Genomic DNA, 16,384 nt, shown 5'->3' with positions numbered 1-16,384 from the left:
GCATGAGGATTACTTAAGCTCATTATTTTAGGAAACAAAAGACTCAAAAAGAATCTTTGACCTTCATCATAACTGCCTAAAAGAATTTAGATAGAGGGCTTCTGGCCAAGATGAAGGCGTAGGTAGATATGCTTCACTTCCTCATACAACCAAAAAAAAGGATAACAACCAATTTAAAAAGAAAAACATCCAGAACTACCAGAAAATCAAACTGTATGGAAATCCAACAACCAAGGAGTTAAAGAAGAAACAGTCGTCCAGACTGGTTGGAGGGGCAGAGACAGGAAGCCAGGGAGGAGAGGATGCACAGCAAGGTGGCAGTTGGCTGACCAGAGAAGGCGAGGTGATGGTGATGGACCATGATATCCCACATTTGTATGCGGATAAACCAGGAGGAACAACTAGGGAATGAGACAGACCTCACAACCCAGGGTTCCAGCAGGGGAAAATTAAAGCCTCAAAACCTCTGTCTGTGAAAACCAGTGGGGGTAGTGGCAGTGTGAGAAACTCCCAGTCTCACAGGGGAGAGTCCATTGGAGGGGCCCACAGGATCCTAGAATGTGCACAAGCCCTCTGATCCAGGAATCAGACCCTGAAAGGACACAATCTACTTATGGGAAGTGAGGAAAGTGACTGAAAGCAGAGCAAGAGCCAAGCAAGCAGCATTATTCCATCTCTGACCCCTCCCCGATATACAGCACCACAATGTGGCAAAGTGGGTTACCCCACCCTGGCAAATACCTAAGGCTCCACCCCTTACAATGTAACAGGTGCGCCAAGACAAAGAAATATAGCCCAAATGAAAGAACAGATCAAAACTCCAGTAAAAGAACTAAGTGACCAGGAGATAGCCAACTTATCAGATGCAGATTTCACAACACTGGTAATCGGGATGCTCACAGAAAGAGTTGAGCATGGTTACAGAATAGAGGAAGAAGTAAAGAATATATGAAGTGAAATAAAGAAAAATGCACAGGGAACCAACAGAGACGGGAAGGAAACTGGAACTCAAATCAACAATTTAGAACAAAAGGAAGAAACAAACATTTAACCAGAAAAGAATGAAGAAACAAGAATTCAAAAAAAAAAAAAAATTGAGGAGAGGCTTAGGAACCTCCAGGACATCTTGAAACATTCCAACATCCGAATTATAGGGTGCCAGAAGGAGAAGAGGAAGACCAATAAATTGAAAACTTATTTGAAAAAATAATGAAGGAAAACTTCCCCAATGTGGTGAAGGAACTAGACATGCAAGTCCTGGAAGCTGTGAGAGTCCCAAAGAAGTTGGATCCAAGGAAGCACACACCAAGGCACATCATAATTACATTACCCAAGATTAAACATAAGAAGAGAATCTTAAAAGCAGCAAGAGAAAAGGAGACAGATACCTACAATGGTGTTCCCAGGAGACTATCAGCTGATTTCTCCAAAGAAACCTCACAGGGAAGAAGGGGCTGGAAAGAGGTATTTGAAGTCATGAAAGGCAAGGACCTACATCCAAGATTACTGTATCCAGCAAAGCTATCAGTTAGAATGGGAGGGCAGATAAAGTGCTTTCCAGGTAAGGTCAAGTTAAAGGAGTTCATCATCACCAAGCCCTTATTACAAAATGTTAAAGGGACTTGTCTAAGAAAAAGAAGATCAAAAATATGATTCATAAGGGGAGGGAACAGTAAAATAACAACAAACTCACAACTATCAACAACAGGACCTAAAAAAACAAAAAGAAAAATAAACTAAGCAAACAGCTAGAACAGGAACAGATTCACAGAAATGGAGATCACATGGAGGGTTATCAGCAGGGAGGGGGGAGAATGGAGGAAAAGGTACAGGGAATAAGAAGCATGATTGGTATGCACAAAATGGACAGGGGGAGGTTAAGAATAGTATAGGAAATGGAGAAGCCAAGGAATTTATATGTATGACCCATGGACATGAACTAAGGGGGCGGAATGGAATGTTGGTGGAAGGGGTGTGTAGGGCAGAGGGGGATAAAGGGGAGGGGAAAAATGGACAACTGTAATAGCATAATCAATCAAAAATACTTACTGTATTTTTTGGACTATAAGACGCACCGGACCATAAGACGTACCTAGGTTTTAGAGGAGGAAAATAGGAAAAAAAACCCTGATCCACTGCCGCCCCCCCCACCCCGCCCCACAGTGAGCCAGGTAAGCTACTCCAAATTTGGGAGGAAAATGGGGGTGCATCTTATACTCCGAAAAATACAGTAAAAAGAAAGAATTTAGATTGAGGGCCTGCTCCAGAAAGGAGAGGCAATTATCATAGATAATTATCTATGGTATAATATGAACTAGGGTGTGATAGGGAGGAACCTAGCAGAGTCTAATTGTTAAAATTCCTCTCTGGGTCCCATTGTCTCTCATGGCGTGGCAAACATTTGTTTATGAAACATTTCTCTCTTCATCTACCTTTGAACTGCCTTCCTTTCCTTTGAAGTCCCACAACACTACCCCCTTCTCCTTAGCTCAAAAGGGATATAAGCCTCATTTTGCCTGAGTGTCTTTGGAATCTCTCATGCTTACGAGGATTCCCCACATGTATGTAATTAAACTTTATTTTCTCCTATTAATGTGTTAATTCTTAAACCAGCCAGAACAACTTAGAAGGGTAAAGGGAAATTTTTTTCTCCCCAGCAGTAGTAAGATAAAAATTAATAATGCACACAAAGTGTATAACATAGGGCCTGGAGCAGAGTAAGCATTTGGTATGTTTTTATTCTCATCATCCTGAAGTAAGCCACCAGGGTGCATTCTGAATGCCCACTGTGCTGGAAGGTGAGAATCAGGCCTTTATGTGGGAATGCAACAGGACAATGAGAGACAGGAAAAGCAAAAGGCCATGAACGAAAGCAAACCTGGGCTGAGACTGGACCTTACAGAGGTGAAGAGGAGCAGAATTTGCCACCCCAAAATATGCTTCTTTGGCATAAAGATTATTTTAGACTGCTTATTTTTAAGAAACAACAGACATAGGAGAAGCTCTGAAAACCAAATAGAAATTAACCCTTTTGTAAGAGAAATTTATATTTGTAAAGGAAATCTCCATTTGTAAGGGTGTCTTTCTCTCTGTACCAGGGAAAGAAAGATGACTAAATGTCTAGAAACTTTTTTATCAATGGAGATAAAATAACTTAAATTTGTAAAACAACCTTACCCTTGATTGTTGTGCTTTTCCTGGTAACCTCCCAGAACTGCCCTCCCCTAACCTCCCAACGTCTTCTTTTGTCTTTAGCTGGAGATGGTATTTAAGGTGTGGCTTGGGCCATTTCATGGAGATATTTGGTTTTTTCCAGGTATCTCCCATGCATACAGGAATTATACATGTTATTAAACTTCTGTTGGTGTTTCTCCTGTTAATCTGTCTTTTATTACAGTGGGGCTTTCAGACAAGAACCTAGAAGGGTGGAGAGAAAATTATTTTTCTTTCCTCCACAACAGGTTACATTGTGCACCACTAATTAACATTCATTAACTCCCTCCTAGCTTCCAGGCAGCTCAACAGACATTGAGTGCCTATTGCAATAGTTTGCTTGCATTGATTGCCCCCATTAATGTTCTCCCTGCTTCCATGTCTTTCCAATGTGACTGCGGCTCCTCCCATCAAGAGGTAGTCTAGTTTCCCAGCAACTTTGTCCAAGCTGGCCTCATCACCTAATCAGGCCAATAGAATGCAGTGGACTTGACAGTGTTCCAGTACTGAGCTGAGGCCTTAAGAGACTTTGTAGGTTTCAGCTGTCTCTCTGGGGCTTTGGCCTCCACCAGGAGAGCAAGCCAAGGCTAGCCTCTGGAGGCTGAGAGCGCATTTGTAAAAGAACCAAACAACCTCAGCCAACAGCAAGCCAACCTGCAGAAAAAGCCACCACGCTGATCCACAGCTGACCAAAACCCATGAGAGAACCCCGTGGGAGTGGAAGAACTGAGCAGAAAAACTCCCCTAAACTGCCAACACATAGACTCATGAGCAAAACCAAACATTTATAGTTTCAGCCACTAAGTTTTGAGATGATTTGTTACACAGCCTTAGCTATCCAATACACTAGAGAAATAGCCAGTGTTTTTAATAAATTGTTTTTATCCTTACAATTAAGAGTTATAATTCCCCTTGTTATAGGAGGTTTCATGGCAGAAAGAAAACAAAAGACTTGCCTGAGGTCACTCATCTGCTGAGTCCCAGAGCCAGAACTGAAACTAGCTCCATTTAATTCAAAACCCATCTTTAGGTGCCTCACACCAGGCTACCCAAGATGATGCCAAATCTGCCAATATCCAACATCGTCTCTATGTTTCAGGAGAGCTAATAGGACAGGTCTGGATATCAGCTACCAAGCAGACTCCTCAACATCCAGGCCAGCCAAAGAGGATCACAGCCCAATAGGAAATCAGTGCTGGGGCAGAATATTAAACCTCATAAAAGACACTTTGGTGTTCAGAACAATGAGAAATGTGAGAATCAGCAGAGCTGGTGTTGCCAAAGTGAGATTTATTGAAGATAAACAAAACCCATTTGCAGCAGATAATCCTTTTTCTGACGGGCAATACAAAGTTATAAGCAGGGGTTTATTCGGAAAAACATAAAGACTCAGTAGACATTCTCACTCAGGGGGCTTTACTTCCTTGGTTTATTTTAAACATCACAAAAGAAAGTAAGGGCTGTCTTTTCACTTCTGTCACAGCAACCACAGACTGAAGAATTCTGAGCAGTAAGGTCCCACTGGGCAGCTTCCAAACTCGTAAAAAAAATTTTTTAACCCATTTAATCAAATGGAAATGCAATTGCAGAGCATAACAGAGTAGCTCCAGTAAGAGATAAATAGACACTCTCTGAAGCTTGTTAAGCAGGTTGGCAAGAAGTCAGGGGTGTCCGTATACACATTTCCTCATTGTTGTAAGTCATCGCACACACTGACACACACACATGTAAACACAGGAATACAGATGAGTGTACAGACAGGCAAAACACAGATAAACACACAGAGACCCACCTGCCTGTATACTACACAGAGAGAACATACATGTGCTCACTGACACATGTAGTCACAGACTTCATGTGTGCACACACAAATACATACGGGGTATAAATAATCACGAAATGTAGAATGCCCAGCACACGCAAAAATATACATGCAGAAACACAGAAATGCCCACAGAGAGACATTCACAGCCTCTTATGCAAAAGCACATGGGCTTACCTACACATGCAAACACGTTCATTCCTGCATGCTCCCACACGCACTTACCCTCATCACCCCCAGACAGGCAGAGGAAATCCTCCTCCTACTGGCAGTGCTGGTTGCCTTCCAGGATTTGTCCTCAAAATTGGGTTTTTACCTGCAAATACTTCCAGGAAAGAATCTTCCAGTTGATTCTTTGACCTCAACAAGAAAGCTCAGCTCCCTCTGGACCCTAGGGCCAGTCCTGACCTCAGAAAGAAGGAATTTAAAGAACCCTGAGCCAACTGCTGGAACTAATCATGGAGTCAGCACTTCAGGCTCACCTTTGTGAAATTATGCCTGTGCCCTCTCCTTGAGCTGAAATGGGAGCAAAAACAGCAGTGTTGACCAGGAAGACCAGGGTTCAAATCCTGCCCCTGCTACTTCCTAGCTACTTTAACTTGGGGCCTGTTACATAAATATGCTGAACTTCACTGTTCTCAGTTACAAAATGAGGACAGTGATTCCTACCCAACACAGATTTTGTATGGATTAAAGGTGTGTAAGTGCTTGATTCAGTACCTGACACATAGTTGGTGTCAGTAATTGCTGGGAGAGGGAGAGGGTATTTCCAAGGTCATGTGCTCCTCCAAAGAAAGACTTTGTTTTTTTATTTCTTCTTCTTCCAAGAATAACATAAACTCGGGCTACTTCGCATTTACATTACACAACTTTTTATGCATTAGTATACATGTTTTATCTAACGGATCCTTTTTTCTTTAATTCTCTCCACATAAATGTCTCTGGTATGAACAAAAGCTAATTTCTTCTTCTGTCCTTGGGCATCGTCTTTTCTGGGAGACCATATATCTGGTTATGATCATTAAAACCATTCAGCAAATTGATTTTGTTAAACCCAAATTCTCTTTATAGGCAATATTTCAAGACCCAAATTCTCCTTAAAAAAGAATTAAAAAGCTGCCATGTCAAATCAGAAAAAGACATTATTCTTAAGAGAAACCTGTATTTAAAAGGTGGAACTTGAAGTGGCTGATTTTGAGTTTTTGTTGCAATGCTCATCCATTCAACACCACAAACACTTCTGAGCACCTACTATGTGCTAGGCATCATGACTGGAATCCAGTTTACATAGATACAGCATCAAGTCCAATAGCAAAGTACATAAATAATCACAATTCAACATGGTCAGAGAAATTATTTGCAATGTATTAATCTTTTCAAATGTGTAAGGTAAAGACCAGAAGAAGGAATAATTAATTCTGCAGCAGAGAGGTCAAGAAGGTTCGAGAGGTGTGTTATCTTTGCTTGCCCAGAATCACTTCCTCTTTTCATTTGTATCAGAATCCCCGTTTCCTTTAGGGAATCCTCCCCCCCCCCCCCCCCCCCCCCCCGCCAATTATATGCTGTCTTTCTGAGCTCTCGATCAGGTGGCATTCCTCAGGGGAGGGCACTTGACTCAAGTCTAACCCATCAGTCTCTCCTGCCTGAGAATATTAAGCAAAGTGATTAGGTAAAGTGATGGAGAAGCAACAAGTAGTTGGCAGCTGGAAGAGATTCATCTCTTTGCTTAGATTCCCCAGAGCCACCCTGGCTCTGTTCTTCCAGGTATTCTACCCCACAGTCTTCCAATAAATTTATTTTTTTCTCATGTTATTCAGAGTTGAATGATCATCAACAAAGGTACAGAAATCTCCACGGAGAGCCATCTGATTTGGGTTTTGAAGAATGTAAAGGAGTTCACCAGATGGTGAAGGGGAAGAAAGGGCAATGAGAATAGTTCACAGGTGTGAAGGCACCAGGTGAAACACCATGTAGCACGTTAGGATAGGAAATCATCATGGCTGCAGAATGCAAGACACGAGCCATATGCAACCTGAAGATGAAGACCACTGACTTCCGTATCTCCAGCACCCAACACAGAGCCTGGCACACAGAAGTGCTCAATAAATATTTGTGGAATGAATGAGTGACAGAATGACAGAAACAAGGCCAGATAGAGAGTCTTGTAACCCACACTGGACTTTGCAATACCTGGAGAGCACAGTGGAACCACCAAAGATTTTCTTAATTAGGGAAGAGACATAATTCAGAAATAAATTCTTTAAATATTTATTTTTAATTATGTGACATGATGGAAGTGTTAGGTAATACCATGATGATAATCATTTTGCAATATATAGGTGTATCAATTCAATACATCATATAACTTAAACTTACATATTACAATTCAATAAAGCTGGAAAAAATAAAATAAAATGTTCATTTTTAAATCCAACTCTGGTTTCTGAATGAAGAACAGATTGAACATGACGTGGGCTGAAAGCAAGGATCCCAATTAGGAGGAAGGCAATGGTGGCCTGAAATTGCCCCTGGCAGACAGGATGAAATCGACAGGTCTTGGTGATTGTTTGGATGTGGGAGGAGAAGGGGAGGGAAAATGCAAAGACGACCCAAAATTTCTCTCCCCGGTGGGTGACCGTGCCATTCACTGGCAAATGGAGCATGAGAAGAGAAACAAGTAGGGCAGAAAAATGAAGACTACAGTTTGGACCTGTTGGGTTTGAGGCTCCTCCAAAACAGTCAAGATAAGATGCAGAGTAGGTTTACAGCTCAGGAGAGTATTTGGGGCAGATAGAGTTTAGGATCCACCAGCATCCTGATCAGAATCTTAACTAGGGGTCTCTGGCCCCTAATCCTGCATGCAGTGTTACATATGCATACACATTTTTCTAGAGAGAAGATCCAAGTCCTGCGTCACTCTCTGTAATGGACCTGTGGGTTAAGAAACACTAACAGAGATGGTGCATGAAGCCACAAATGTAGATGAGTTTGCCCAGGTGTCGAGGTAGTGGTTAGAGTTCTCCAGAGAAACACAAATTCACATGTTGAAACCTAACACCCAATGTAATGGTAATAGGAGGTGGGGCCTTTGGGAGGTGATTAGGTCATGAGGGTGAAGCCCTCATGAATGGGATTAGTGCCCTCATAAAAGAGACCCCAGAGAGCTCCTTGTCCCTTCCACCATGTGAGGACACAGTGAGGACATGACCATCTATGAACCAGAAAGCAGGCATTCACCAGACACTAAATCTGCTACAGCTATGATCTTGACATTCCAGCCTCCTGAACTATGAGAAAAGAATTTACATTGTTTATAAGCCACTTAGGCTATGGTATTATGTTATAGCAGCCCAAACAGACTAAGGCAAGAACCAATAGAGTATGATGATGATGACGGTTGGTAAAAAGACAGACATACAGACAGACAGAGAAAGAGCAAGACACAGAGAGAGATTTCAAGGAATTAGCTCACACAATCGTGTGAACTGGCAAGTCCAGAATTGGTAGGGCAGGCCAAGAACTCAGGCAGGATTTCTAGGTCACTGTCTTGAGGCAGAATTTCCTCTTGTCCAGGAAATCTGTTTTGGATCTTAAGGCCTTCAGCTAATTGGATGAGGCCTCCCTCATTACCAAAAGTAATCTTGTTAAAGTCAATTGATTGAAGATGTTAACCAGAGACATTAACAAATACCTTCACTGCCCCGGCTGGTGTGGCTCAATGGATTGAGTGCTGCCCTATGAACCACAGGGTTGCTGGTTCCATCCCCAGTCAGGGCACGTGCCTGGGCTTCAGTCCAGGGCCCTAGTAGGGGGCGTGCAAGAGGCAACCACATACTGATGTTTCTCTCCCTCCCTTCCCCTCTCTCTAAAAATAAAACAAAATAATACCTTCACAGCAAAACCTAGGTTATTGTTTAATTAAATAACTGAGTACCATAGCCTAGAACAACAGCCATCATGGTCAGTTAGCAGAAATTTGTCAACAAAGGTAACAGTGGACTTGACTAGAGTTACAATGGCACAGAAAACAGAGAAGGATTTCCCAGTCTTGTCCCTGATGTTTGTTTCCCTACTAACATCCAGACGCTTAGGCAAGCTTAGCACATATGGTGAGCAGTACTTGCCAAGCTGTGTCAAGGACTGTTATCAAACAGCAGGTGGGGTCCTGCTGCCCACCGCCACCCTCTAGGCAAAATCCCAGAGACAAAGCTTTGGTGATAAAGGAAAGGAGTCTTTATTCAAAAGCTACACAATTTTGAAATAACAGCTTTCCACATGCATTAGTCACTTAAGCCTATCATTTAAGGCTAAACTTTTTAACTCCTTAGTTTCAGCTTTAATCACTTAAACCTATTGATTAAGGCTAAACTCTTTAACACCAGAGATCTCCTATCATTCCCCCTGTTAGTTTTTAATTATCTTATTTCTATGGGGTTAGTTTACAAACTAAAACAACATAAGATACAAGAGCTACACAATTTTGGGAGAATGGCAGGCTTCTGCCTCAGAGGTCGTCCCCTCTAGAACACCCAAAGAACAGTAGCACTGCCACCCCCTGCCAGGCCAGCCTGATCCTAGACTGCACCCAGAGTTCCTTCCCACCCAAAATCCATCCAAATTACCATCCTTTGGGAAACACAAGCAGCTGAAACACAATCATCCAGGCATCCTCGAGGAAGAGAGCCTGGAAACCAGAGAGTCAGTCTCTGCCCTTCTTTTATTTCAAATTTTCTGGCCCATAATTCCATGCACTCTGGAGGCTTTCAGCTTCTCAGCCAATCTCATCCTAGACTGTTTACCATTGCCTCAGGCAACCTCCTCCTGAGCCCTTTCCTCCCCAGGGATCTGATCAGATCTCTCTGAATCAGGACCAGAGACTGGAAGTCAGTCATGCTTGGCAAATTCATGAACACAGGGCTTGTGGACATCTTGGTTCTTGCTTTCTTTTCAATGAAACTTAAGTTTTCTGATGTTGTTGCAACCCTTCTGGGGGAATGAAATAAAAAAATGAGTAGTATAGGCACATATTTTGGGATTGAGTGACCCCATTTTTTTTTCTTACACCAGTGCTGGGATGTAGGAGTTTGTTTCCCTCCAAATGAGAAAACTAAAAGTCAAAAGGGATGTGACTTACCTGTGATTAAACAGGGTGTAAGTGGCAAGGTGGGATTGGAATCCAGGTTCTCTGCTCTGACAGATTCTGCTATGACAGGTTCCTGGGAAAAACAATACCCTGACAGGAAAGATTCCATCTCATAGAAAATTCAACAATGTCTTCCTAATGGCAACATCATCGCAAAAGCACAGAGGAATGAGCATCACCTGTGGCCCTGGAGTGGAGAAAACCAAGCCAGTAGGATTGGGGGTTACCAGTCACACCCCCTTCTGACCAGCAAGTAATTCATCCAAGGAAATAAGAGAACATTAAAATACAATGCATAGTAACTGCTTGGACATAGTTATATTCTATAAAACCAACACAAACTCTGAACTATTGAACTTGAACCTTTGCTCATGGGGAAGTGCAGGGTTGGGTTCCTGTGAGCCTCTGGTCACAACATTTCCATCAGCCTATCACTACATCACCTTGTTTTATCTGTATTTCTATTTAAATCCAGCTTCGTGCTTTGCTCCTTGTTCCCCAACTGGAGGGCCAGTCACTGCTCCCACAGCCAGCATGGACTGTGAAAATCAATGCCCAGGTATGGAAAAAGCTGCTCCTTTTCTCATAGGGAAGAGTGAGTAAAGAGTGAAGAGAGAGGGGAGATCTCCCTGAAAAAATAGGGCATTGGCAAAAATTATATTTTAAGGGTCTTGGGTTCTGTTTTAGTCAGCTTGGGCTGCTATAGCTAAATACCACAGACTGAGAAGAGTAACAACAGACATTTATTTCCCACAGTCTGGAGGCTGGAAGTCCAAGATCAAACTGCAGGTGGTGGGGGAGAAAGGAGGAGAAGTCTAGGGGAAGGGGAACACATGGTCTCTCTCCTAATAAGGACACTAATCCCATCATGGGTCCCCACCTTCCTGACCTCATCTAAACTTAATGACTTTCCAAATGCTATCACCTTACAAGTTGAGGCTCCAAAATACAAATTGCAGAGGGACACAAACATTCAGTCCATGATAGGCTCAGACAAAAATGTGAGAGAAGAGGATAAAGAGCCTCCAGTTCAGAAAGTCCCAATTACAAGAACTGTTCAAGTTGGAAACAGCTTTCAGAAAATGACGGCAGAGGAAAACCCAGCAGGGAGGCAGCTGTCTTTAGTGATTTTCAGGGGGCAGACCCCAGATCCAGCCTCAGTTTCCCCAGGGACAAGCCTCGCTTTTTAAATTTTAACAATGGCTTTGAACATCACCTTGAGGCAAAGGAGTGCATAGCACAGGGATGCACGTGAAGTTCACCCTTGGAGAAGGATCTCAGGGCACTGCAAAGATCCTGTGAAATGGCACATGTCACCATCATCATCACATCTTGACCACGACTTACATGGGACCTACCTATGTCTGAGCAGTTACTATGCATGGCCGCCTCTCAATTCCACAAAATGTGAGCTTATACTTATTGAGGGTCTGCAAGGTACGTAACAGTGTACTAGGTGCCACATTGCCTCTTTTTGAAATAACCCCTCACTGTTAATTATCTGCCTTCCCCTGGTGAGAGAACAGAGTCTTGCCCAGGTTAAAGGACTTAACAAGCTAGTAGGCAGTAGAGCAGGATTTCTTGACCTCGGCACCATTGACTATGTGGGGGCACTACAAAAACCAGGATTATCTTCTGGAGGGCGGGAGCCTTGTGGTACAGGCTTCCCCGCCTAGGCCAGTGTTCTAGGAACCCATCTGTATCCGCGCACTTGCTGGCATTTTTACGCGAGGCTACATTCGGCTTCCCGTTCGGCTTCAGTGAATTTTTTTGGAAGACTCTTTTTTTTTTATGCTAACTTTATTTAAACTTTAAATAAACTTTGTTTTTATGTTTAAATACCATAATTGTAAGTGCAAAACAACTAATAGTTATGAATAATGGGTACAAAACTCTACATTCCACTTGCAGTGATATAATTATCTTCATTTAGTGATTCTAGGAAAGAGAAAATTGTATTTACTAATATTTGCAGAACTTTATTACTTTTAGTTTTATTTACACTTACAAAGATTTTTACATTCATTTTCAAAACATTCTTATTTTTTATGTTCATTTAATTTTTTAAGTATATTTTATGATTATGCTATTACAGTTGTCCCAATTTTTTTTCTACCCTTTATCCCCCTCCATCCTACAGCCCCCACCCTTCAGCATCCCCCCTCCCTTAGTTCATGTCCATGGGTTGTATATATAAGTTCTTTGGCTTCTCTATATCCTAGACTACTCTTAACCTCCCCCTGTTTATTTTATGCCTACCAATTATGCTTCTTATTCACTGTATATTCCCACCCATTCTCCCCCTCCCCCTCCCCACTGATAACCCTCCATGTGATCTCCATTTCTGTGATTCTGTTTCTGTTCTAGTTCTTTGCTTACTTTTTGTTTTTGTTTTTAAGGTTCAGTTTCTAATAGTTGTGAGGTTGTTGTCATTTTACTGTTCATAGTTTTTGATCTTCTATTTCTTAGATAAGTCCCTCTAATATTTCATATAATCATAGGGATGCCAGAAGGAGAAGAGGAAGAGCAAGATATTGAAAACTTATTTGGACAAATAATGAAGGAGAACTTCCCCACTCTGGCAAAGGAAATAGACTTCCAGGAAGTCCAGGAAGCCCAGAGGGTCTCAAAGAAATTGGACCCAAGGAGGAACACACCAAGGCACATCTTAATTAAGTTACCCAAGATTAAAGATAAGGAGAGAATCTTAAAAGCAGCAAGAGGAAAGGAGAGAGTTACCTACAAAGGAGTGCCCATAAAAATATCAGCTGATTTCTCAAAAAAACCCCCAAACTTATAGACAAGAAGGGGTTGAAAAGAAGTATTCAAAGTCACTAAAGGCAAGGACCTACATCCAAGATTACTCTATCCAGCAAGGCTATCATTTAGAATCAAAGGGCAGATAAAGTGCTTCCCAGATAAGGTCTAGTTAAAGGAGTTCATCATCACCAAGCTCTTATTATATGAAATGTCAGTGGAAGTCTCTTACAACATATTTGCCCATTTCATGATTGATGATTTATGAGTGCACCTACCCACACCACGCTGAGTGTTCAGCAGTTTTTGACCAAAAAATGGCAAGACCCCTGTGCCCCACCCTCTCTATTCACCCAATCTTGCCCGGAGCGACTTTTTTTCTTTCCCCAGATGAAAAAAATTCCTCAAAGGGAAATGTTTTTCTGCTGAGGAAAAGATGAAACACTAAAAGGCATCAAAATTGACAAAATCAAAAACTGTTGTACTCACAGTTGGAACAAAGTCTCAAAAGGTGTATTGCATCAAATGCAGAGCATTATGAAGGTGACTGAAGTTTAAACATGTAAGAATAAATACACACTTTTTAATAAATAAATTCTGGGGTTTTGTGGATCCCCCTTATATTATGGCCAGATAATTCTCCATGGTGGGGGCTGTCCAGAGCATTGTAGAATGTAGAGCAGCAACCCTGGCCATCACCCACCAGATGCCAGCAGCAACACCCCCAAGCTGTGACAATCAAAAATCTCTCCTAAGTAGCCAAATGTCCCCTGAGGAAGTAGGGGAGGGGGGCATAGAATCACCCTAGTTGGGAATCAGCAAGGTAGAGCACAGATTTGAAGCCAGGCAGCCTGATTCCAGAGCCTGTCCCTCTCATTGCAACACAACACAAAGTCCTTACTATTAATCCCCAATCTTCAGCCTGAAACAACTGCTCTGAGAGGGAAGCCAGTCCCCATCATCACACAGTGTGTGCGGGGCTCAGTAGATGTGAATGCAATCTGATTCCAAACCAAACCCCCTTCCCACCCACCATGCAACCTCTATCTTGAAGAGACTTCTTCAATGTCTGTACCAAATCCTGGGCTTAATTTGGACAGAAACTATGAATGATTCACTCCTATCACCATGCCCCTAGCCATGGGGCTAGGAGGTGGCCAGGCCTGGATCCAAACCAGGTCTGCTGACTCCAATGCACGATCAGGTTACACTCTGCTCACTGGCCCCCTCCACCATCCCATTTCCTTCTCCAGCCAATTACAGCCAAGTTACACATCCAGTGGTTTTTGCAGCTGTCCTCCTTTCTCGTGCCATTGCTGGTTCCAATTGCCAATACTTTATCTGGGTGGTAAAAGATGGGGTAACATGTGGCTTCAGAGATTCAAGAGTGGCAGGTTGGGAACCCCAATGCTTTGCTGGGTTTTTAGCTGTGGGACTGGGCAGGAGGAAATCTGTGGTTTATGTGACATCCTCCCGCTCACCCTAAAAATGGTGATGGATAAAGGAAACATGCTTAACAGTTCAGCTAGCTCTTTAATTACTCAGAAAGAAGAGCCCTCAGAAGTCAGTCAATCAGTTAGGGAAGAAACAAGTCTGGCTTCTAATCAATGGCTGTTCTAGGCTCTTTCATCAAAGACTGGATCTGTCATTTTCTATTGTGCAGAGTTAATGAATGCGTTTGAATTAGGCCTTCAGAGGGCTGTCTTGGATGAAGGGGATTTGCTGAACTCTAGGGACTGCTGTCACCTTGGTACGTTGCTCTATGTTTTTCAAGGCATCTGTAACTATGATAGTCACTGTTTACTGAGAATCTACTATGTGTTGGCAGTACATCAGGGACTCTGCATCTCTCAGTCCTTCTGATCTTCGTGTCAACTCAAGAGAGAGGTTCTCCTGGCCTCCTGGTCCTGCCAGTAACCAGCTGGAAAGCTTTCAGCCCCTCTGTGCCTCCGATTTCTCATCTGTAACACGGGGATAATAATAGTACCAACCTCATAGAACTGTTATAATGATTTAATGAGTAATTTTTGTAAAGTGCATAGAACAGTGCCTACAAATGTTTGCTACTTTTATTATCATTCCCATGTACAAGCAAGGAGACTGAGGTTTATGAGGGTGAAGGAGCCTGGTTGAGAGTCAGAAGTTGGTAGCAACAGAGCTGGGACTTAGCCCAGCTTTCTTTGGCTCCAAAGCTAAGTTCGTACCACTAGATCATTAAAGGGAGAAAGGGAGGGATGAACAAGCCATGTGATACACCATGCCAAGGAAGTAGGAACAACAGAACTGGCTGTCACACAAAAGCTAAGAAAATTCTCAGCTGCACCCAACTGGGACAGCTCTAGCCCAGTGGAGGGAGCCCCCACCCCAGAGTCAGAGCAACCAAAACAGCTGCCACAGGAGCTCCATGTCCCCTGAATAAGGTCCAAACTCCAGTTTAGCATGAAGGCTCTCCTGGACCTTTCAACCTTCCTGGCCTTCTCCTAGGTACACACACACACACACACACACACACACAAATACTAGATCTGCATCTGTACTCAATACCCACCAGTCTTTTGAGCTCTATGTCTGTTTGTACATACTCTCCATTCCATCTGAAGTGCCTTCCCTTTCCCCATCCCCACCTCTCACCCAACCTCTGAAACTCAGCTCAGGTGTGTCACGCTCTCTCCAGCTGGGCTGGGCAAATCTTTTTGACTTCCACAGTGCTCCTTTTATCTGTCCAGACTGTCATTGCAAATTGTAATTACAATTCCAGATTGTAACTGTCTGTCTCCCCCACAGGCCCTGGAATTCCTCCAAGACCCAGCCCAGAAGGGTGAGTGTATGAATGATATCTTAAGGGATGGGTAGCCTAATTGAGTGCCCTTCGGTGTGAAAGAGAGATTTCACTAATTCTGTGGCTCCATGCAGAACATAAAACCCACTGGTAGCTAGAGTCTCCCAGGAAATCCACTGACACGTAGTAGGTACATTCAGCCACATATAAAAAGAGGATGGGCTGCCGCAGTGGTCAATGAGCTCCCAGAAAATGGGGGTATCCAAGCATAAGGGACACTTGTCAGAGAATTCATAGTCAATTTCTGAAATAGTGGGACAATGGCTGATATTCTAATGCTTTCAGTCTATATTCAATTGATCCTAAATCTCCAGAGACAATCTTAAGGATAAAGATGGTGATGATGATGATGATGATGATCATGAAGGAAATGACAACAACCATCACTTAGGAGGCACCTGTATGTCCCATGCCCTGTGATGGGCCCTTTACATACAGAATGATCACCATCCCTCCTTACATTTATGATGCACAGATGCAAATGTTACAAAAACTTAGTAATCAGTTCCTATGGCAGGATAAGACAATTTTTATATACAATCTTTAATTAAACATTTTTTTCAGGCGCCATCTTCATTTGTGGCATTTTCATGCTTGTTCTTCCATTTTA

This window comes from Desmodus rotundus, chromosome 1, assembly GCF_022682495.2.
Source record: "Desmodus rotundus isolate HL8 chromosome 1, HLdesRot8A.1, whole genome shotgun sequence".
NCBI lineage: Eukaryota > Metazoa > Chordata > Mammalia > Chiroptera > Phyllostomidae > Desmodus > Desmodus rotundus.
This window is presented reverse-complemented; position numbering follows the sequence as displayed.